This window comes from Desmodus rotundus, chromosome 3 (assembly GCF_022682495.2).
Source record: "Desmodus rotundus isolate HL8 chromosome 3, HLdesRot8A.1, whole genome shotgun sequence".
In the NCBI taxonomy this organism is placed as follows: domain Eukaryota; kingdom Metazoa; phylum Chordata; class Mammalia; order Chiroptera; family Phyllostomidae; genus Desmodus; species Desmodus rotundus.
In genome coordinates, this window is record NC_071389.1 from 89,343,773 (window position 1) to 89,368,244 (window position 24,472).

General features: G+C 39.7%; 1 pseudogene; it reads left to right on the plus strand.

Annotated features, from left to right (window-relative positions):
- Positions 1-22,625: 22,625 nt before the first annotated feature.
- Positions 22,626-22,976, plus strand: LOC112297603 (large ribosomal subunit protein P1 pseudogene; annotated as a pseudogene).
- Positions 22,977-24,472: the final 1,496 nt, after the last annotated feature.

The following is a 24,472-nucleotide window of genomic DNA, read 5'->3' on the forward strand; positions in this document are numbered from 1 at the left end:
TTATGATGTGTCTTGCAGTGGGCCTCTTTGCGTTCCCTTTATTGGGACTGTCTGTGATTCCTGGATTTATGTGACTTTTTCTCTCATCAGATTAGGGAAATTTTCCATCATTACTTTTTCAAACAGGTTTTCTATCCCTTGCTCTTCTTCTCCTTCTGGTATCCCTATTACACGAGTACTATTACGTTTCATGTTGTCCCACATTTCCCTTAATCCCTCTTCATTCTTTGTGAGCCTCTTTTCCTTGTCTTGCTCTTTCTTGGTGTTTTTTTCTACCTTGTCCTCCAGATTGCTGATCCGATTTTCTGCTTCATCGAGCCCTCTTTTGATTCCTTCTACTGTGTTCTTTAGTTCCGAAATTTTATTCTTCATTTCCTCTTGGCCCTTGTTGATAGTTTCTATTTCCTTTTTCATGCTGATATGGTTTTCAGTGAGTTCATTGTAGTTTCCCTGTAGTTTCTGGTAGTTCTCTGTGAGCTCAGTGAGCTTCCTGAAAACCATTGCTTTGCACTCAGTATCTGATAGTTGACTTGCCTCTATTTCATTTAGCATTCTTTCTGAGGCTTCCTCCTTTCCTTTCATTTGGGGATTGTTTCTTTGTCTTCCCATTGTTTGTGGACTCTTCTTGTTAGCCTCTGCTTCTTAAATTGATCTGTTCTGACTCTCTGGGTTTATGGTATGAACTTCTATGGTAGAATGCCAGTGGGATTCAGTGGTGCCATCTCCTTAACCTCCTGAGCTCACTGGTCTTGGGCTGTCGTTTATGGGTGTAACAGGGTCTAATTGTGGTCCTCTCAGAGCTCCAGGTTTTATTGTCTCATCTGTGGGAAAAGAGGGGAAGATAAAGAAAAGAAAATAGGAAGGAAGGAATGCAGAAGGAATAAAAAAAGATCGGAGGAAACAAAAGAAGATGGAATTTTAACAAAAATTAAAATAAATAAATAAATAAATAAAGGCAGGAAGAAGGAATAAAAAAGTAAAGGAAGGAAGGAAGAAGGAATAAAAAAAAGAAAGAAGGACAGAAAAGAAGAAGGAATTAAAAAAAAAAAAAAGGTCTTCTGCTGGCTTTAAACCAGTCAGGTCAGTTCTGCTGGTCTTCCTGTCTGTGAAAGGGGAGCGGATGCGTGGAGGGAGTGGTTTCACTTTTCTCCCTTCCTGAGCCACACTCTTTGCTGCTGTCCAGCCTCCAGTCCAGTTCCTCAGGGTCCTTTTGCTCCCTCTTATGCCTTTAGTCCACCAGCTGTCCTTGAGGTGCACCAATCAGGGGCAACTCACACTCTACCTTCTTGCTCTTTGCTGTCTTAGATGCTAGGGGTTCTCAGTGCTCCTTCAGGGTAGTTTAGCCCCCTACTGAGTCAAATCTTTCTGGGGACTGCAGTGTCCCCTAGCCCTGTAGCTCCCCTCTGCTGGGCATTCTGCCTTCCTCCTAGAGAGCGAGTAGGCCCTGCAGGGCTCTGTGTGCAGGGGCTATGTGGGAGGTGTTTAGTCCCCAGTGCTTCAGGCTTGGTTGCCTGCGGGTAGCCAGGCAGTTGATCGGGTTGCGCACCAATCCAGGCCAATCCAGGTCTTTGGACCTGGGCGCCCCGGCAGCTGGGCCACTGATCAGTGTGCACACCCACCCGGGGTTCAGGTGTGGGTGCCCAGGCCGCTTATCTGGGTGCTCACCCACCCGGGGGCTTTGGACCTGTGCACCCAGGTAGCCAGGCCGCTGATCTGGATGCTCACCAACCGGGCTTCAGGTGTAAGCTGGGGCTGCTTATCCAGTGTTCACATTCCAAGGGCTGAGGGAGTGGGGCGCAGAAGGCCACCGCTGCTGAGGAGAATTCTCTAAACAGCTGCTGAGTGCCTCTCTTTTCTCTTTTTCTTTTTGAGAAATTCCTCTTATTCAAGCCCACCCCCCCCACCCCCCAATCCAAACAAGCACCTGGCCTCTCACACAGACTAGCCTGGCTCTCTCCCAAAAATCCTTCAGCCACCCTGGTCCCGGCACTGGTCCCAGGGACCTTAATGTCCTTAAGCACTCCTCTTACTGTCTGAGCTTTCAATGTCCTCTACAGTCTTTGATCTCCAATCTTCATATATGCTGGAATACCGTTGCCTGTTCGCTCTGTTCCTCAGATTAACTAGGCGTTTCACTGGTGCCGCGGTGAAGTGGACTCTGCTCCCACCTATCTCTCCGCCATCTTCTGATCACCAAGAGGTGAGGTTTTGTCCTGCCCTTTTGAATCCCGACTGGCCCAATAGGTTGTCATGGAAATAACACTGTCACTTCCAGGGTTGGGACTTAGGAGATCTAAATGTAGCTTCCCCCTTTGCCTTTTGAAATACTCCTTTTGTAACGCAGCTACCCCACTTGAGGAAGCCCAAGCAGCCAGAGAGAAAAGCCCATGTGGAGGAGAACCAAGCTGCCCAGCTGACAGTCCCAGCTGAGCCCCCAGCTGGTGACCAGCACCAACTGCCACCTTGTGATTGAGGCTATTTTTTACCTTCAAGTGGTTCCAGTGCCCTGGCTATATTAAGCAGAAAAACCTCCTGGTTAATTCACGAAATCATAAGGTTTAGCTACTAAGTTTCGAGGTACTAATCAAAACTGATCCCCAAATTACTTAAATTCTTCAGTGAGACAGGAAATATAGCTGGTGCTTTTGCTGCAGCTGTGGTTTGTATTACATACCAAAGTGTCACCATGTGGCTCCTAGGTACACCCTGAGGCATTTCCCATTGCCCATGATAACTGACTCTTTAACCAGGGTGTGGAGAGCTCTCTCCCTGCAGGGGTTATAACTCTCTTTTCTAGCTTACAAAAGGGCCATATACTTCTTCAGGTTATAACCCTCTCTTCTGAGGAAATGAAGACAAATGACCCAGGCCTGGACCATTATGCGTCCTTTATTCTTCCTACTTGAATGCCTTTCCTCTGCTCTCCTCTCCCATACTCATCTCTGGGACAGTTTCCTGATCCCTCAGTTGACTGGAGCCTGTCTCTACCAAGACACTTTACCCACACTACCACCTCAGTGTCACTCAGGGTCATGGCCCCACTTCCTGGAGGGTCCTGCTATTGTAGCACACCCATCAGGACAAAAACTATAGATAGTAAGAGACTACTTCTCCTCAAGATGAGACTTGTGACAGCCCAGACACTCCCCCACACAGGTCAGGAATAGCTTTCACCTCCATTTTTAAGAGTCCAGTGTCCTAGACCTCAGCCCACAGCTCAGTCTTCTCACCAGGATTCCCAGAAGACCTCCTAGCAGGGCCTCATGTGATTGAGACTCCAGGTAGTTTTTCTGGTATCCTCAAGTTCCTGAGTTAAATATTGATTTCACATTCCTCATCTACTGGATTGTTGCATAACTAATAGAGGCAAATCATTTGCTTAAATGTCACTATACAATAAATCAATAATGAAATAGAATAAAAATTAAATTTAAAATGATCATCCAGTGATTTACCTAAGTACACACACACACACACATACACACCAAGGCCAATACTAAATTATTACCACTGAAATACAGGGACAGAGATTGTAAAGCTATCCTATTTGATGAACTATCACTCCAAAATAAAACCTCATATTCACTAAGAAATTATTCCTTTTGCTCATTATCCAGCCACCAATGAATGTAAAATGCCCGTTATCCTTTCTCCCTGGCCATTTCTTAAACACCAATCTGCTTTCTGTCTCTATGGATTTACCTGTTTTAGATATATCATATAAATAGACTCATATAATGTGTGACCTTTGGTGTCTGGCTCCTTTCACTTAACATGCTATTTTAGAGATTAATCTACATTGCAGCATGTATCAGTGCTTCATTCTTTATGATTGCAAAATATTCCATTACATAGATACACCATATTTGTCTATCCATTTATTCATTGATGAATATGGGGATTATTTCCACATAGGCCTAAAAAAGAGAGATGATGTGAGGCTTAGAAATAAAAGAACAGATCAAATATTGCCAAAAAACTGGGAGATGGTGAAATTCTGCCTAAGCTGAGAGTGGAGGTTTTACCTAGAACTTGAGACTCAGTTGAGAACCAAGAAGCCAATATTTTGGTAATAATGATAATTCACTAAAGTAAAAACCATGTTTTAGGACTAAAGTACATAACTGAAATAAAGAAGCCATAACAAAGTATAGAACCAAGTTTGGCAGAATCAAGAAGACCCATCAGTAATTTACTATCTGCAAAAACAAAACCCAACACCCATTGCACCCATTAACAGAAGAGGAAATGATCCAACCTTCTATTATTGTTCACACACAATAAAAAACTACTAGATTATTAAAGAAGCAAGAAAATATGAACCATAATTTTTAAAAAACAATGTAAACAGACCCTGAGACTGTCTAAATGCTGAAATTCACCTACATAGAATTTTAAAGGATTATTATAAATATGTTCAAAGACTTAAAAGAAAACATGAACATTATGAGTGAAGAGATGGGGTATCTCACCATATAAAAGGAAACTATAAAGATAAGAATTCTAAAACTGGATATTCCAGTCAAGATGGAGGTATAGGTAAACACATCTTGCCTCCTTCTACAACCACACTGGAATTACAACTAAACTATAAAACAATAATCACTCAGGACCATCAGAAATCAGGTTGAATGAAAGTCTGACACTACAGAATTAAAGAAACCACATCCATCCAGACTGGTAGGAGAGGACGGAGATGTAGAGATGCTGAATGGGCTTCACCCACACATGTGTGGTAGATAAAAATTCAGTAAGGATATCTCAGGAGTGAAGAGTCCCAGCCCCACACCAGGCCCCCAAACCTAGGGTTCCAGTACCAGGAAGGTAAGTTGTCATAACTTTGGGATGCAAAAACCACTGGGGATTGAGTCAGTGGGAGAAACTACTAGAGTCCCAAGCTGTTCCTCCTAAAGAACCTGCACATGGACTTACTCAGACTCATTTCATCTGAGCTCCAGCACCAGGATAGTGGCTTGAGAGTCACCAAAAGCATATGAAATCAGGGGAGTAACTGAAGATTCTGGCATCAGGGCAAGAACTGGGGGACAGCTTTCTCCCAGGCAGAAAGGTGGGCAAAGGCCATCATTCCTTTTCTGACCCCTCCCCCAACACAGCCACAGAGCCAGCAAGCAGGTGCCATAGCTGAGACTCCATCAAATTGCCTAACACTATTTGTCCCACCCTAGAGATCCCCTGAGACTCCATCCCACCCAACTTACAGGCCCACCCAAGCTGTTAACAGTGGCTTTTCCATATGACTGGCTGGTCTTGGCTCATGCCTCACAACTTCCTAAATTCTCTCAAACCAGCAAAAGTGGGCTTCAGTGAATACCCAACCCCTATACCTCTTGCTAAATGGCCCCAGGCCCAGCACTAGCAGAAACTAGCCTAGGTTCACTGCTTGGCTTCGCCTGAGAACCTCCAAGCTCAGCATAAGTAGCAGCCATCTTCACATTGCTTTGTAGCTAGTGCAGGGAAGCCCCAGGAAGAATACACAATGGGTCTGACCTTGGCTGGCACCACCTGGGAAACCCTAGGGCCTATAAACCCAGTGGACATCTACCAACCATGTCAGAGCACCATCACCCTGCCCCTGCAGAGCTGATCCTCCGTGGACAGCAGAGATTGGTAGTCAATGATCACGGCCAGGCCTTGCAGTTGACTGGCTTGGGTAAAACCCTCCCATTGATCTGCCAACAGCAATCAATGTTCAACTACAAAAAGAGGGTGTACTCAGTCCACACAAGAGGGCAAACTTAAACTTCCCAGCTTGGGTGATAGTTGAAGCTGTGCCACTGGATCCTACAGGACAGCTACTACATTAGGCCACACTACCAAGACAGGGAGTCATAACAGCTCTACCTAATACATAGAAACAAACACAGGGAGGCTGTCAAAACTAGGAGACAAAGAAACATGGCCCACATGAAAGAACAGATCAAAACTCCAGAAAAAGAACTAAACAAAAGGGAGATAAGCAATATATCAGACGCAGTGTTCAAAAGACTGCTCATAAAGACACTCAAGGAAATTAGTGGGGACCTCAAAAGCACAAAACAGATCTAGTTAGAAATGAAGATACCCTAATTGAAAGAAAGAATAATTTACAAGGAAAAAAAGTGGAGTGGATGAAGTCAAGAATCAAATCAATGATATGGAACACAAGGAAGCCAAAAAACAACCAATCAGAACAACAAGAAGAAAAAAGAATCCAAAAACTACAAGGATAGCGTAGGCAGCCTCTGGGACAATTTCAGGCATTTGAGCATTTGCATCATAAGGCTTCCAGAAGGAGAAGAGAAAGAGCAAGAAATTGGAAATCTATTTGAAAAAAATAATGAAAGAAAACATCCTTAATTTCGTGAAGGAAATTCACATACAAGTCGAGGAAGCACAGAGAGAATCCCATACAAGATGGATGCAAAGAGGCCCACTCCAGGACAAATCATAATTAAAATACCAAAGGTTAAATGTAAAGACAGCATGTTTTTTTGTTTTTTTGTTTTTTTTTAAGACACCATCTTAAAAGCAGCAAGAGAAAAGCAGTGAGTTCCCTATAGGGGATTTCCCATAAGACTGTCAGCTGATTTCTGAAAAGAAACTGTGCGGGCTTGAAGGGATTGGCATGAAATAATCAAAGTCAGAAAAGCAAGGACCTATAGCCAAGATTACTCTACCCAGCAAAGCTACTATTTAGAACTGAAGGCAGATAAAATAGTTTGACAGACAAGGAAAAACTAAAGGAGTTTATCATCACCAAACCATTATTATATGAAATGTTAAAAAAACTTAATTAAGAAAAAGAAGATCAAAACCATGAATAATAAAATGTCAATAAACACATACCTATTAACAATTGAGTCTAAAAAACAAACTAAACAAACAAGAAGTACAGAGACAGAATTATGGATACAGAGAGTGTTTTCATGGTTGCCAGATGGGAGTGGATTGGGGGGATGGCCAAAATGGTGAAGGGATTAAGAAGTACAAATTAGTACTTACAGAATAGTCACGGAGATGTAAAGTACAGCATAGGAAATAGAGTAACCAAAGAATATATATGCATGACCCATGGACATGAGCAACAGTACTGCCTGAGGGAGTCAGGGGTGCTGTGTGGAGGGGAGTGAAAGGGGAAAAATTAGGACAACTGTAATAGCACAATCAATAAAATATAATATTAAAAAATAATTCTAAAACTTTAAATACCAATACCTGAATTTTAGAAATTCATTGGTATTACTATTTACTTTATAAAATCAAAAAGAACTACAAGAGAAAACTGTTAAAAAAAAGTATGCCAACAAATTAGACAACCTATATACAACCAGATTTTTTTCTTTTTTATTGAATTTATTGGGGTGACCCTGGCTAACAAAATTAAACAGGCTTAAATTAAAAAGGCTTCAGGTGCACAATTTTACAAGACATCATCTGTACACTGTATTGCATGTTCAAATCTCTGATCTCAAGTCAAATCTCTGTTCATTACCATTTATCTCCCCTGTATCCTCCCTCAACTCCCTCCACCCACCCACCAACCCCCAGCAAAGAACTTATGTGTATGACCCATGGACATGAACTAAGATGTGGGTAATGCTGGAGGGTGGGGAGGTACAGAGCAGAGGGGGAGAAGGGGGAGAAAAAATTGGGACAACTGTAATAGCATAATCAATTAAATATACTTAAAAAAACAGACATCAGTTCTGAAACTTTTCCAAAAAATAGAACAGTAGGGATTATTTTCTAATTCATTCTATGAGATCAGTTTCACCCTAAAATCAAAGCCACCCAAAGTTACTATGAGTAAATAAAACTACAGACCAATATCCTTTATGAATACACATGCAAAATCCTTAATATTAGCAAATTGATTTCAACAGCATATAAAAAGAATTATTACCATTAATAAATGCAATTTGCCAAAGGAATGCCAACATTATTTAACACAAAAATATCAAACAATGTATTACACCACATTGCTAGAACTAATTTTTTTAAATGAATATTTCTCAATTTGATTACAAACATCAACCTATATAATCAAGAAGCAGCACTTTGAACACCAAATAGAAAAAATACAAACAAAGCTAAAACTAGGAATATCATAGTCAAATAGCTAAGAACCAAAGGTAAAGACGAAATATTCAAAGCAACCAGAAGAAAAGAAGACTCCACACTCACAATGACAATACAGTTATAGTGGAACAACAGCTTTAAGGTGCTGACAGTAGCATGTGTGTGTATATATAAATATTTCTATACCTAAAGAAAACTTCCTTCAAATATGAGGTTGTAGGATAAGCAAAAGCTCAGGAAATGTATCCCAAGAAAACCTGTATAACAAAAAATGCTAAGGACACTCTTTAGGCTGCAGGGAAATATTAGGAAAAAAACCTGATATCTAAAGGAAGAAACAAAGAAACCTGGAAATGCTAAATGTGTGGGAAAATACAAAAGGCAATCTTATTTATTTATTTTCTTAAAAGGAAAATAACTTTTGCCCTGGCTGGTGTGGCTCAATGGATTGAGCATTGGCCTGCGAACTGAAGGGTTGCTGGTTTGACTACCTTTCAGGATGCATGCCTGGGTTGTCCGCCAAGTCCCAGGTTGGGGGCATGAGAGGGGCAACCTATTGATGTTTCTCTCGCACATCAGTGTTTTTCTTTCACCGTCCCTTCTTCTCTCTAAAAATAAATAAATAAAATCTTTAAATTTTTTTTAAAAAAGCTATAAAAACATTGTGCTCACTTCAGCAGCACATACACTAAATAAAAAAATAATACAGTTGACCCTTGAACAACATAGGGGTTAGGGGTTGTTGAATGCTCACACAACTGGAAATCCAAGTATTACTTAAGCTGGCCCTCTCTGCATATGGAAATTTCCAACTACCAGTTGATCCTCTAACAATGCAGGTTTGAATTGCATGGTCAACTGAAAAAATCTGTATATAAGTGAATCCACAAATTCAAACCCTTACTGTTTAAGGGTCAACTGTGTTGAAGGTTGACTGCACTTAGTGATTTGCTTCTAGGGAATAGAGTGCAACAGAAATGATGCTATGTGATTTCCAAAGGTACTTTATGAAAAACACAGCTTCCACTTACCATTCGCTCTCTCTCTTATCAGTTGCTCTGTGGAAGCCGGCTAGTAAGGACACACAGGCACCAGGCTATAGGGAGGCCCACGTATGGAACAAGAACCAACACCAACTTGCCTGCTATGTGAGTGAGCCAGCTTAGGTTCTGATTCTTCAGCCTCAGCCAACATCTTAATCATAACTGCCAAGGCAGTAACCACCCTCCAAGACTACTCTCAAAACCCTTGTCTGCAGAAATCAAGAAGATAATGACTTTTTTGGTTTCATTTGTTGTTTTACTTGAAAAGTTAATCCCAAATACTTGTGATACTTTAATTTTGCTAAGTTTTATTGAGATATACTGACATACAGTCCTGTATAAGTTTAAGATGTACAGCATACTGATTTGATTTACATAATTGTGCAAGGATTACTACAATAAATTTAGTTAATATGCATCATCTCATATAGACACAAAAAATGGTTTTTTTCCTTGCAATGAAAACTCAGAATTTGCTCTCTTAACAATTTTCAAATACACAATACAACAGTGTTAACTCTAGTCATTGTGTTGTACATTCTATCCCTAGAACTTATTTATCTTATACCTGGAATTTTGTACTTTTTGACCACCTTTATCCAATTACCCCTCCGCCAGCCCTCCCACTCCCCTTGTAACCACAAATCTGCTCTCTTTTCTATGAGTTTAGTTTTGTGTTTTTGTTTTTAGATTCCACATATAAGTGAGATCACACAGTATTTGTCCTTCTCTGTCTGACTTATTTCACTTAGCATAATGCCCTCAAGGTCTATCTATGTTGTTACAAATGGCAAGATTTCCTTCTTTTTTATGGCAATAATATGCTATTATATATGTGGGTTCCACATGTAAATTAAATAATACAGTATTTGTCTTTCTCTACCTAATTTATTTCTCTTAGCATAATACCCTATAGGTTTATCCTTCACAAGATTTTATTCTTTTTTTAAATTACTGAGTGATATTCTATTGTATATATGTACCACTTCTTCTTTATTCATTTGTCTGTCAGTGGATACTGAGGTTATTTCCATGTTTTGGCAATTGTAAATAATGCTGCTATGAACATGGGGGTGCAGACGTGTCTTCAACATAATGTTTTCATTTCCTTCAAATGTATTCTCAGAAGTGGAATTGTTGGAGATATGGTAGTTCTATTTTTAATTTATTTTTTAGGAACCTCCATACCATATTCTGATGTGGATCCCCGCCCGTGGGATCTGTGTGTTGTGGCAGCAATGGACAAACTCACATGGACTACACAAATCCTGTGGAGAAAGAGGGACAGCATAGCCACTCTCTAAGTGAGAGAGAGGGCAAGAGGGCCAGAGAGAGCCCCCAAGAGAGCCCATCCCCTGCCTGGACAGGCTTTTATTGCTTTTCTGGGCACATTACATCAGGATGGTCCTCATTTACTAGGCACAGGTTCACTGTAGGTGATTACCTTTTACAGACAACAAAGGAAAGAATGCTGCTAATTACATCAAAGAGAAGGATGTTGCAGCTCAAGGGGGAAAGTGGTTGAACTGGTTACACTCCATACTTGGGTGGTTTAGCACAGACTTTAGAAGTTAAAGATACTCAGTAAACATTTGCTGCCTCAATCCAGGGTGAGGGAGTTTTAGCAAAAGCAAGTCTCATAGAAGCCTAGGTACAATGCAGGCCTGATTCCCCATGGGAGAACCTGTCCATGGGTGTGGGTCCTGTGTGCCAGACCTCGCACCCACTGGCTTTTCCAAGTGGGAGCTGGGCTACATTTCCCATGCGCAGAACAGTTCCTTATAATTTTCCACAGTGTCTGTACCAGTTTACTACAGTGCATAAAGCTTTCCCTTTCTCCACACCCTCGTAAGCATTTGTTTTCTGTTTTCTTTTTGTGGTAGCCATTATAATGGGCCTGAGATGATATCTCCTTGTGGTTCTAATTTGCATCTCCCTAATAATTAGTATGGTTAGCACCTTTCCTGTACCTGTAGCCATTTACATCTTCTTTAAAGAAAATGTCATTTGGGTCCTTTGCTCATTTTTAAATTGGATTATTTGGGGTTTTGTTATTGAGTTGTATGAGTTCTTTATAGATTTTTTATATTAACCCCTTATCAGATAATACAGCTTACAAATATTTTTCCCATTTTGTAGATTGTTGGTTACTTTGAAATTTTTTTATTTGAGATTGAGAGAGAGAGAGAGAGAGAGAGAGAGAGATCCATTTGTTGTTTCACTTATTTATGCTTTCATTGGTTGCTTCTTGCATGTGCCCTGGCCAGAGATTGAACCTGAAAGCTTGGTATATTGGGCCAACATTTTAACCAGGGCTGATTGTTGGTTACTTTGTTAAACATTTTTTAAAACTTATCAAATGTACATTAACTGTGTGTAAATTTTGTCTCTCTTCCTCCCCCCGCCCCAGAAAAGGGATCAGCCAGTTAGGATGTTATGATCTGTCAAGATAGCCAGAAAACAAATTAATGTGATCAGGAAGAAAAGTCTTTGATTTGGGGTAGATTTCAGGACAACTCTCACCTCTCCCTCAAGGCCTTGAGGTATTCTTGACGACTCAGCTCCCTCTGACCCCATCTCTACCCCAAGACCAGAGTCAGAAAAAATAATTCTCACTAAAGACCCTCTCTGGCCAGGAAAATATAAGATGCTTTTTCCTCCACAGCCATGGTTAAGGCCATTTTAAGGAAAGGGTTGTACCTCAGTACCTTTTATTCTGGACAGTCTTGAGAGAACTTCAGAGTTAAAATCTCTGGGGTATGGGAGGGGAAAAAGGGAAGTGGCTCAGGTATCTGCCCCTCACCAGAGCAGACCACACCTGTCTGTATATTTACTGTAAGTCCCACCTAATCAGGAAGACTCCCCTTCTCTCTTCTCCTGCATTTTCTCTTTTTCTGCCTTTCTTGGTTTGGATCAAAATCAAAAGACAAAATCAAAAGATATAAGTGTAGATTCTGGTCCCATCTCTTCACTGAGGCTTTAGGTGAGCCATCCCTGATTCCCTCCGCAATTTGTTTCCCTGGATGGCACTGTTTTGACAGTGCCTCTCACTACTTCTGCCAAAGATTGGGAGGCCACTGGGAAAGAAGGAAAACAGCACAGCTGAGAGGGAATCCAATCCTAAATGCCAATCTGGTTTTGTCATTCTCCTGCTTCAACAACTGTAGCCCTCAGCTGCCAAGTTTCTTCATGGTGGCATTGCCTGCAGCCTCAGGTCTGCCATCACCACCCCCCTGAGCAACCACATCCAGGCCCACATTTGCAACTCCCTGAACACAGCTGGTTCTCTCACACCTCCGTGTCCTCTGCACACTCCTCCTCAGTGGCATGTTAGCATGGCCCCACCCTGCCCCACTAGACTGGCCTGGTCCTCAGATCCTCAAGCTCCTCTTCCTACCCCCAGGGCCTTCTCTGATGCTCTTCCCTTCCCTTCCCATCATTCTCTACTGAATGACGTTCCCATGCACAAGGTTAACCTCAGAATGGAAGCACTTATGTCATCTCAAAACTGTCTTCTTGTCTTACTCTTCCTGTTTCTCTACAAACCCTGAGGGCAGGACTTAAACTTTCCATCATCTCTATATCCCTAATGGTTTGGTATGCAATGGGAACTCGGTGAAAACTTATTTAATAAAATAAAGTTATAAAGGTCAGATAATTTCTGCTTTGTCTTTTCACAAAGATGTCATGGGGATTCACTCCTTCGGATTAGGCCAATCTCCTGTTACATGTATTTCTAGCCCCATAGACTTCTCTGACACAGAATTTACCAGGATAGTAATTAATGATCTAATTGTACATTTTTTTTAATGTCTGCCTTCTACACGCACACACACACACATGCACATTTTCTGGTTGTTTGCCTTGTTCAATGCTATATCCCCAACATTTAGCACAGTGTATTAACCATGTGTTTTATTTTTTGTAGTTTTGATGCTTTGATATCTGGGGTCTTGCTACCCCTAAAAGGACAACCTCCCAAGAATAGCCAGTTCCTAGAAATAGTACACAACTCACTTATTATTGCACTTTTCAAATACAAAACAACCAATCCAGAGCCCACACCAACAACCTGCTGTATGGGGCTCTCATATTTCAGGCCACTATTGCTCTGCCCTAATTACCCACCCCCAGGTCCAGATACAAGAAAACTAGGGACAGCCCCTACCAGGGGTATCCAACATTTTGGTATCTCTGGGCCACACTGGAAGGATAAGAGTTATCTTGGGCCATACATTAAATACATTGTGACACATAACCACAAAAATATCTCATAATTTTTTAAGTAAATTTATGATTTTGTGTTGGGCTACATTCATAGCCACCCTGAGTCTCATGTGGCCCACAGACCACAGGTTGGACACCCCTGCCAAGAGCCCACTAAAATCATTCAAATTAGTCAATCCTAAACCTGCCTCACCTGTTCCTTCCTACAATAGCCACAATGAAGGCTCTTGCCAGAGTTCCCCCTCTCCATCTGCCACTTGACTGACCCTGGAGCTTATCCATGTGGCCCCCCATGGCCTGATATGCCCCCCTCCTTTTGGATACTAACAAACTGTGTTTTCAATGGCAATGATCTCCTGATATTTTGCCCTTACTACACCTCAACTTTCCTATTACTACACAGTACCTGGCACTTAGCTCATATTGAACAAATATATATTGAATGAATGTAGCAAATGAGATATGAAATGTCTTGAAGATTGCAGATGTGAGTAATTATCTTTTTTCTTTTTTTCCCTTGTACTGTCCTCTCCTTTATAACATTGTTACTCGGGATACATGGCCTCCTAGCTGTGTGACCTAGGGCATGGTGTTCCTCCTTTCTGAACCCCAGTTTTCTTGTGTACTAAATGTAAATAATAAAGACAATGTTTATCGCACAGGATTGTGGGGAGGAGTAAATGAGTACATATTTACAAAGCTTTTATAACAGTGTCTGGTCCACATTAAAGTACTTACAAACATCAGCTTTGTTTTTGTTCCACCAACCCCTCTCTCAGCTCCCCCTGCTGACATCTGGTAGGCAAAGCTGGCTTCCAGCCTTTCCACCCTGAAGAATGACCATCCTAGGTCCTCTTGAACCCCAAAAGACTCCTTTTTTCAGCCCCATGAGTGATGTAGAATTATTACAGTTATGTACAGTCTAAAAAGAAAAACAGCAACAGTAATCCAGAATTTTCTTTCCAGACAAAAAGTAGACACACATTTAGCACCATTTATCATCATTTTGCTGTCGATTACTATAGAATTCTACTTCTAAAATTTCTTCCCACTTGGGCCTCGAATTAGATTTTAAACTCACAAAAGAAAAAAACAGAAATGCAAATTCTCTTCTTTAAACAAAGCAGCCATCCATCAGCAGCACACTGTGGGGCCACCCTCTATCCAGCCCACATTGCTCTCCTGCCTCTCCTGGCACTAAGGAGCTCCACTGTGTCCCTGCAGGATGCCATGTCAATCTGAGAAGGAGGTTTGAGTATGAAGTCCACTGTGCTAGCCTGAAAAAGTGATAGAGGAACTGGGGAAAGGACAAAGGAAAATGTAAGGCAAAAATAAATTCCAAACTTGGTCCAAAACAAGAAAGCATATCAAGACTAACTATTTTCTTTTCCCCTGGTCATTCTCATTATAGAGAGTACTGGGTACAGCTTGGATTTTAAAATTTAGAGCTTTATATAGCAGATAAAGACTTAGTTTTGTCTCTTTTTAACCCAAAATAAGCAAATAGAGGGGAATAGAGGGGTGGATTTGGACCAAACCATATCAGAACCCTGAGTTCCAGAAGAAAGAGGTAAAGGCACTTACACACAAATACGTGTGCTGATCGATCCCCTGTGTGTGTCAGGCCAAGGGATTTTCTCCTCATAAACTTTAAGGTCCTCAGAAATAAGAACATGCTGTTCTTACTTATCTGTGAGGTCTTAGAGCCTAACACCAGCCTGGTTCACCGTAGGTACTCAATAAATGACAAGTGGGTGGGTGGGTGAATGGATGGATGGATGGATGATTTAGCCATAAGAATTAGCTAAGAGGAAAGGAAATATAGGTATAGATAATCAATTTTGAATAATCAACATTTCACTAAATGGTCCTTCCTTTCAGTCATCCTCATGGGACTTTTTAAAATTGGGTAGTGACCCAAGTTCTCAAAACACATGAACTCAAATGTATTTTAATGACCTGGGATGATGGAGTTTAATATCTAATTTTCACCCATGGTCAAGGCTAACAAAATCTTAGGTCCAGCTTGGATTGGCTCTATGTCCAATGGTAACCAGGAGCCAAGGAAGAGCCATTAGTAAACTATTAGGAATATTCCTATATTCCATTATTTCTTGTTGACAATGCTGATCTTGAAGCATTAATCAATGTTTCCACCTCTGATTCCAGAAGATCCAGGGACTTAGGTCCAATTTTTATCTACCAGAAATGACAGATTCCAACAGTTTGCCAATCCAAAATCCATTCTCTCTTTCTAGTTTATCCAAAGAAACTTAATTTGTTTGGTGATGGAAGACAATGGGGACATAGTTGAAAAACACATTTCCCAATATCCCTTGCATCAAGGAGTATTCAGTTAAGTAAAGAAGAATAAACTTTAATTGCTTTAAGTCTTTGTTTTTCAGAACTTTGTTACTTGCAGCCTAATCCATTTCCTGTTACTTCTGATATACTAGGTAATCAGTTTGAAGAGAAGCCACAACAGATGGGAAAATTCTAGCAAAGCATAAGAAACTAAGCAGGTAAGTCAAGTGTCTGTAAGTTCACAAACTGGTTTCACATCAAAGTTAAACAAGAGAGGATTTAACCATCTGAATGAGACCTATCTCATTCAAAGTAGTTACCTTAGGAGACTACTCATAATATATTTAAATCTTCTTTGTACTGTCTTCTGAGAGAACTTACAGGGTACACAGGTCCATTTTCTTTTATACTCCCACCCCATTTGGGGTTAGTAACAGCACCACCACCAACGTGATAGCTCATCCAATTGACCAGAAATGTCTACATTCCAACTGACTTTTGACTGTTTCAAAATAACGAATATCCCTTGAAAGGATTAATTTTGTCACTACTGAATACATAAACATGAAACCACTTGAAGGCTGATCCTAGATCACCTCTCTGTCCTTTCTCAGCAAGACTATAGATAATAGGAAAGCCACCAGGAGAGAAGAGCCCTTGAACAACCACACCTGCTCATGCGGAGGTTCTGTCTCCTACACCACCACAGAAGTTGAGATTTGGCTGTTGGTCTTTCACCCCTGGTGCACTTTGGAGCCTCCTCTCTATCTGGGTTAGTTCCCCTAGCTCTGATCCTCTCCTGCATTGTCTTTGATGACCCCTAAGTATGACTCCAGATGTTATATTTGGAAGGTAACTAAAGGAGCAGAAAAGTGTGGTACCACTAGTCCTACCAAGACCAGAAGAAAGTGGCATCCTCAGAGCTGAGCCATGTCCATTTGCACATGTGGGCGCTCCTAGGAAAAAACCAAAAGAGATGTGTTACCTGGGGACTCAGTTTGAAGAGCTGCCCCACAGGATGAAGAATGCTAGCAAAGGCCAGGACACTAAACAGATGAGTCAGCAACCTAGAAGTTAATGGACCATCTGATCATGTTGGAAGCTAAAACAGGAGAAGGCTGATTCAAAAATAAATCCTGAACTTTAGGCCTATGTCCTCCATTAATTACTGCTAAGAAGTCTGGAAAGAATTTTAAAAGCAACTAACTACCTTAGGACTCTGAAAAGTAAACAAGAGTAGGTAATTTAGGAAAGGAAGTCAAAACTTGAAGAATGGCACCCACAGCAGTGAGATTACTAATTTTTTTTTCCCTTCATCTCTTGGCTCTGACCTCAAGGGTGGGTCACAGACAGACGTACTGAGAGCAGACAGCACAAACTCCATGTGCACCCAGCTTGTTTTCTAGCAGGACAAGGACAAGGGTCCCTTTGAGCCTTCAAGTTGGGGAGAACCCACCTTTCTGCCTGTCTTGTTTTCCTATTTTTCTATCTCTGCTCCAAGTCCAGACACCGTCACAAAGCAGTACAGTTCCTGCCGCCACAGCATAAGCACCTAAAATTGAAGTAAATAACCTGTCTTTCTAGCCAGAGGAACCCTGGTAAGAAGAGAGTACAGGGAAATCTAGGCAAGAGGAGAGCTGGAGACAGGCATCCTCTTATTCTGGGAATGAGCCAATAAAAATCCTAACTTTATCCCTGAGTTGCACATATGTGGAAGAGACACAAAGAAGCATTTAGTAAAGGTTTTGGAAACTGAAATACAACCTAAACCTGGCCAAGAACTTCCAGAGTAATCCCAGAGTAGTACAAGCCCGAGCAGTCACAGAGCATGGGAAGGGCTTTGACATCTGAATTGACATTGGAATCAGTAGCCCCAAAGAGTGAGTCAGGACTGGCAGTCTGAACCTGACAAGTTTGTTTGCCTACCAAAACAAAGAGACTAGCATTATCCAGAGGATTTGTTAACAAACTTTAATATCTTAGAACAGTTTCTGGTTCTAAAGTTTGCACCCATTTTTCTCTGTTATTAACATGTTACATTTGTATGATACATTTTTAAAAAAAATTTTATTTCTTGATTTCAGAGAGAAAGAGAGAGGAAGGGAAGAGAGAAAAAGAGAGAGAGAGAGAGAAAGAGAGAGAGGCATCAATTTTTTGTTCCACTCACTTATGCATTTATTGGTTGAGACTTGTACGCACCCTGACAGGGGATCCAACCTGCAACCTTGGCGTGTTAGGATGACACTCTCAACAGCTGAGTTACCAGGCCAGGGCTATACTGTACACTTCTTACAATTAATTAACCTACATTGATGCATTATTAAGAACTAAACTTCATAGTTTACTCCTTAGTTTTTACTCATCTTTTTCTGCCCAGGACCCCATCCTGGATACCACATTATATTTAGTTGTCTTGTGTCCGGCTCCTCTTGGCAGTGACAGTTTCCCTTGTTTTCCTGTGTTTGATCACCTGGACAGTATTGAGGAGAACAGCTTGGGTACTTTTTAGAACACTCCTCACTGGAATTTGACTGATGTTTGTTTCACAATTAGACTGGGTTATGAAGTTTTGTTTTTGAGATAAAATTTACAAAAGATAAAATTAACCATTTAAAAATGTACAGTTCAGTGGCATTTGGTACATTAACTTCTTTCTAATTGCAAAATATTTTCATCAACACAGAAGGAAACCCCGTAAGCAGCCCCTCACATTCCCCCTGTCTCTCCAGACCCTGGCAACTGCCAATGTGCTTTCTGTCTCTAGAAACTTACCCATTCTGGATACTTCATATAAATGGAATCATACAATATATGAGCTTTTGTGTCTTGCGTCTTTCAAAAATTGAGATTAACTGTGTTGTATCATGTTATCAGCATTTCATTTTTATAATAACATTTCATTCAATATATTTCATTGTATAGATATACCACATATTGTATATCCATTCATCTATTGATAGAAATTTGGGTAGTTTCCATGTTTTAGCTGTTGTAAATACTGCTGCTGTGAACATTTGTATACGTATTTTTATTTACTTTTAAAATGTTTTACTTATTTACTTTTAGAGAGAGGGGAAAGGAGAGAGAAAGAGAAGGAGAGAAACTTCAATGTGTGGTTGTCTCTTGTGTGCCCCTCACTGGGGACTTGGCCTGCAACCTAGGCATGTGCCTTGACTGGGAATCTAACCAGTGACCATTTGGTTTGCAGGCCAGCTCTCATTCCCCTGAGCCACACCAGCCAGGCTTGTATATGAGTTTTTGTTTAAATATCTGCTTTCACTTCTTTTGGGTACATTCTTTTAGGAGTGGAGTTGCTATAAATTTTATATTTAACTTTTTAAGGAATCCATAAACTGTTTTTGCCAAGTTGCTGTATCATTTCACATTCCCTCCAGCATGTGTAAAGGTTCCAGTTTTGTTACTTTCTTGACAATACTTGTTATTGTCCATCTTTTTTATTGTGTGCTGGTGGGTGTAAAGTGATGATATCTTATTGTGGGTCTGGTTTGCATTTCCCTAATGACTAATGATGGTATCTTTGCATGTGCTTCTTGGAATCTGTTTATCTTATTTGGAGAAAGGCCTATTCAAATCCTTGGCTCATTTTTTTAAATGGGGCCTTTTAACTTTTTGTTGTTGAGTTGTTAAGAGTTCCTGATATATTCTGGATACTAGACTCATATTAGATATAAATTTTTCAAATATTTTCTCTTTTCACTTTTAATGCACAAAAATTTTTAATTTTAATAAAGTCCAATTTATTATTTTTTCTTATGGTTTCATTGTCATTTGTCAATGGCTAGGAAGCCATTGCCAAATCCAAAGTCATAAAGATTTACCTGTTTTTTTCCAAAAGTTTTATAGTTTTAGTTCTCACATTTAAATACTTGATCCATTTTGAATTAATTTTTGTAAGTTGTATGGGGCAGAAGTCCAAATTTTTTTTTCAAGTGTATATTCAGTTTTCCAAACGTAATTTGTTGAAGAAAATATACTTTCCCCCACTGAACAGTCTTGGTGTCTTGGTCAAAATCAATTAGCCATAGATACATGGGTTCATTTCTGGGCACTTAAGTCTATTAATTTGACCTTTATTTCCATTATTAAGCCTATACCACACTGTTTTGATGACTGTAGCTTTGCAGTAAGTTCAAATTGGGAAGTACAACTTCTCCAACTTCTTTTTTGATACTGTTTTGGCTATCAGGGCCCCTTCCAATTCCATATGAATTTGAGGATTGGCTTTTTTATTTCTGCAAAAGGCAACTGGCAGAAATTGCATTGAATCTGTAGATTGATTTGGGTAGTTTTAGCTTCTTACAATATTAACTTTTCCAGTTCATGAACATGGAATGTCTTTTCATGTTTTAGGTCTTTTTAAATTTCAGCAATATTGTATAGTTTTTCATGTGCAATATCTACACTTCTGAGGTTCAATTTATTCCTACATATTTTATTTTTTAAATGTTATATAATTAGAGTTGTTTTATAATTTTTTGCATCAATTGCTGATGATTTTTGTGATAACTGGTACCCTGCAACTCTGCTTAATTTATTTATTATCTCAAGTAGTTTTGTATGTGTGTGTATTCTTTTTTTAAGTATTTTTAGTGATTATGCTATTACAGTTTTCCCAATTTTTCTCCCTTTACCCCCCTCCGCCCTGCAGCCCCCCAACCCTCCAGCATTCCCCATCTTAGTTCATGTCCATGGGTTGTACATAGAAGTTCTTTGAGTTCTCTGTTTCCTATATCATTTTTATCTCTCCTTGTCTATTTTATGCCTACTAATTATGCTTCTTCTTCCTTGTACCTTTTCCCCCCTATTCCTCCAAATTGGTTGTTATCCTCTTTTTGGTTGTTCAAGGAAGCAAAGGGTTTCTACCTAAGCTTTCATCTTGGCTGGAACTTGTGCATATTCATTATGAGTTTATATATATGGAATCTGTCATCAACAATAGAGGTTATTTTACTTCATTTTTTCCAATATGGATGACTTTTTAAAATTTAAGTTTATTTATTTATGTGCCTACTTTCTCTGTCTAGAACTTACCCATACACTGTTGAATAGCAGTAGCAAAAGCAGGCATCTTTGTCTTGATCTTAGGTCAATAGCTTTTATTCTTTACCATTGAGTATGACGTTAGTTCTGAGTTTTTCATAAATATCCTTTATCATGACAAGAAAGTTTCCTTCAATTCTAGTCTGTTGAATAATTTTATCATGAAAGGGTATTGCATTTTGTCACATGCTTTTTTTCTCCACCAACTAAGAGGATCATATGGGTGTTTTCCTTTACTCTATCAATGTGTATTATATTGATTGATTTTCACATGTTGAGCCAGCCTGTCATTTGGTCATGATGCATCATCCTCTAATAAACTGTTAGATTTGGTTTTCTAGTATTTTGCAAAGGATTTTTGTATTTACATTTTTTAAAGATTTTACTTATTTATTTTTAAAGAGAGGGGAAGGGAAGGAGAAAGAGGGAGAGAAACATCAATATGTGGTTGCCTGTCGAGCGCCCCCTACTGGTGACCTGACCGGCAACCCAGGCATGTGCCCTGACTGGGAATCGAACTGGCAACTCTTTGGTTCGCAGGTCCATGCTCACTCCACTGAGCTACACCAGCCAGGGCTGTATTTACATTTATAAAAAATATTGGTCTTTTCTTGTAGTATCTTTGCACAGCTTTGATATCAGGGTAATACTGGCCTTGTAGAATAAGTTAGGAAGCATTCTCTTCTATTTTTTGTAAGAGTTTAAGATTGATTTGATATTAATTTTTCTTTGAATTTTAGTAGTTGTCACCTGAGAAGCCATCTGGTCCTGGGGTTTTCTTTTCTGGAAATTTTAAATTTCTGATTCAATTTCTTTTGCATTTATATTTCTGCTCAGATTTTATATTTCTTCTTGAGTCTATTCAGAAGCTATTAATGGAAACTAGAGTCTCACAACATAATATTCAAAATGCACAGGATTCAATCTAAAATTAACTGACATATGAAGATCCAGGAAAATGTGTACAATTTTCTAGGGAAAAGAGGATCAGTAGTTGCCTCCCTGAGATGAACCAGATGTTGGAATTACCAGACAGTCTTCAAAACAGCTATTATAACTATGCTTTATGAGGTAAAAATAATGAACACTGTAAATAAATTGAGAGATAAAAATCTCAGCTGAGAAACACGAAGTACAGAATAGAACCAAATGGAATTTTAAACCTAAATTATATAATATTTTCAATTAAAATATCCTGAGTAAGCTCTATAGCAGGGTGAAGATGACGAAAGAGCCAGTGAAATTGAACATAGATAAATAGAAAATATTAACACAGTTTGAAGAATAGAGAACATTAAAAAATGAACAAAGCATTAGGGGCCTGTGGGACAATATCGAACAATCTAACACTTGTGCCAGAGTTTCAAAGGAAAGGAAAAAGGATTGGTGGGAAAAAAATTTAACAATAAATGTAATGCTCCAAATTTGTGGAAGACAAAAATTTAAAGATTTGAGAAGCTTAGCAAAATGCAATATAAAGAAACTCATACCCAGACTCATCTAATCAATTGCTGAAAACCAAAATTTAAAAAGTCTTGAAAGCAACCAGAAAAAAACAACACTTTTACATATAAAGAAATAACAAATTATTCTGAATTTCTCATTAAAAACCATGGAGGCTAAAAGCAGTGGAACACATCTTTAGAGTGCTAAAAGAAAATAACCATTGACCTAGTATTCTATATTAGTCCTAAAATATATATTTATGAAGTAAATATATTCTCAATGATTAAAAAGTAAAAAGATTTGTCATCAACAGACATCAATTAAAAGAATTCTGCCCCTTTCCCCAGCTGCCGCTAAGGTGCTCCCTCCTTCCCAGGAAGCTAAGGCCTGGTTGGGGTGAGGCCCTCACTTCATCTAATGACTAGCACCACTCCCTGCAGCACTCGCCCAGCCTTTGCCCACAGCATGGACTCTGTCTCGGTATCGGAGCTCGCCTGCATCTATTCTGCCCTTATCCTGCATGATGATGAGGTGACGGTGACGGAGGATAAGATCAGTGCCTTCATTAAAGCAGCTGGTGTAAATGTTGAACCTTTCTGGCCAGCCTTGTTTGCAAAGGCCCTGGCCAGTGTCAACATTGGGAGCCTTATCTGCGATGTAGGGGCTGGCAGACCTGCCCCAGCAGCTAGTGCGGCACCAGCAGAAGGTCCTGCTCCCTCAACTGCTGCTGCCCCAGCTGAGGAAAAGAAAGTGGAAGCAAAGAAAGAAGAATCTGAGGAGTCTGATGATGAAATGGGCTTTGGTCTTTTTGACTAAAACTCTTCTGTAACACAAGTCAATAAAAATCTGAACTTAAAAAAAAAAGAATGCTAAATAAAGTTCTGTAATCTAGAGGAAAAAGTTGTAACCTCAGGAATCAAAGAAAGGCAACCAGATTGGCAAAGAGCTGGATAAATATTAAATTATTTTTCTCCCCTTTTACATACTTTAAAATGTGCATGACTGTCGAAAACAAAAATTATAATGTCTGCTAGGGTTTTCACTGTATGTAAAGGGTAATGAGAATTATATTGTTGTAAAGCTTCTATGTTGTATTTTTAATGATAAAAGTTGGTAATGATAAAATGACATATGTATATTATAATATTAAGAACAACCACTTAAAAGGCAAAGAGAGGTAGGCAAAACCTAAGAGATAACTACAAAAATGGAATACTAAGAAGTTTTCCAGTAATTCAAAGAAGTCAGAAAAAGGGAAATAGCAGTAAAAAAAGGGGGAGAGGAAGAAAAACAAAAGACAAATAATAAAATTGTATATAAAATAAGTTTAGAAATGACTCTCATATGCTTTATGTTAAGTATAGAAAGCCTATAATAAATGCAAATACTGTATGATTCCATTTATATAACATTCTGAAAAAGGCAAAATTGTAAGGAAAAAGAACAGATCAGTGGTTGGTAGATGTAGGGGTAGAGGTTGGTTTGATTGCAAAATGGCAAAACAAGGAAATTTTTTTTTGTATTTTTGGTGTAATGGAACTGTTCTGCATCTTCATTATGGTGATGATTACATAATTGGAAGCATTTGTCAAAACTCATAGTAAATTTTGCTGTATTTAAATTAAATATAAAAATTTTTAAAGTCCTGAGAACATTAATATCTATCATGCATACCTCTGTCCTATGACCTAGGTGTCTCTACCAGTCTGGCAGACCACCTGTCCTCCCTGGTGCTGCCACCCCGAGCAGCTATGCAACTTCTTTCCACCCAATGTGACACTCTTTCCCATTTTCCCTACCCCTTTTTTTGGGGGGGGGGTATCCTCTGGATTCTTGTCTCCTGGAAACAAAAAAATTTAAGCTCTTACCAAATGTTTCTTCTAATTCTAAAATCTAGCTGTGCCCTGAACACATTGCCTCTCTAGCCTCTCCAAGAGATGCATGCCATTTGTCCACATCTCTCTTCATCCTCAGGTGAGTAGGCATTTTCCTATCACTTTTCTGCAAACTGATATTCCTCCCCTGTGAGGCCCATGCCATCCGCTCTGCTATACTGTTTCCCAATAAGCTCCACCCTCCTATCCTGGGCTCCAGATCATCTCCCGGAATGCGCTATAGATCTCCAGGAACTCTTCATCTGTGCCCCATAACCGCTGCTCCTTCCATCCTCTCCTGACTGCATCCTTTAGCTCATGCTGGCCCTTCCTCCTGGCTGCTCACTGGTCCCTATGACAATCTGTTGGTCAGTCTTTGAACCCAAGTTTTGAGTCACCTCTGTTAAAGAATCCCAATTATTCTCTAACTTCCAGGAG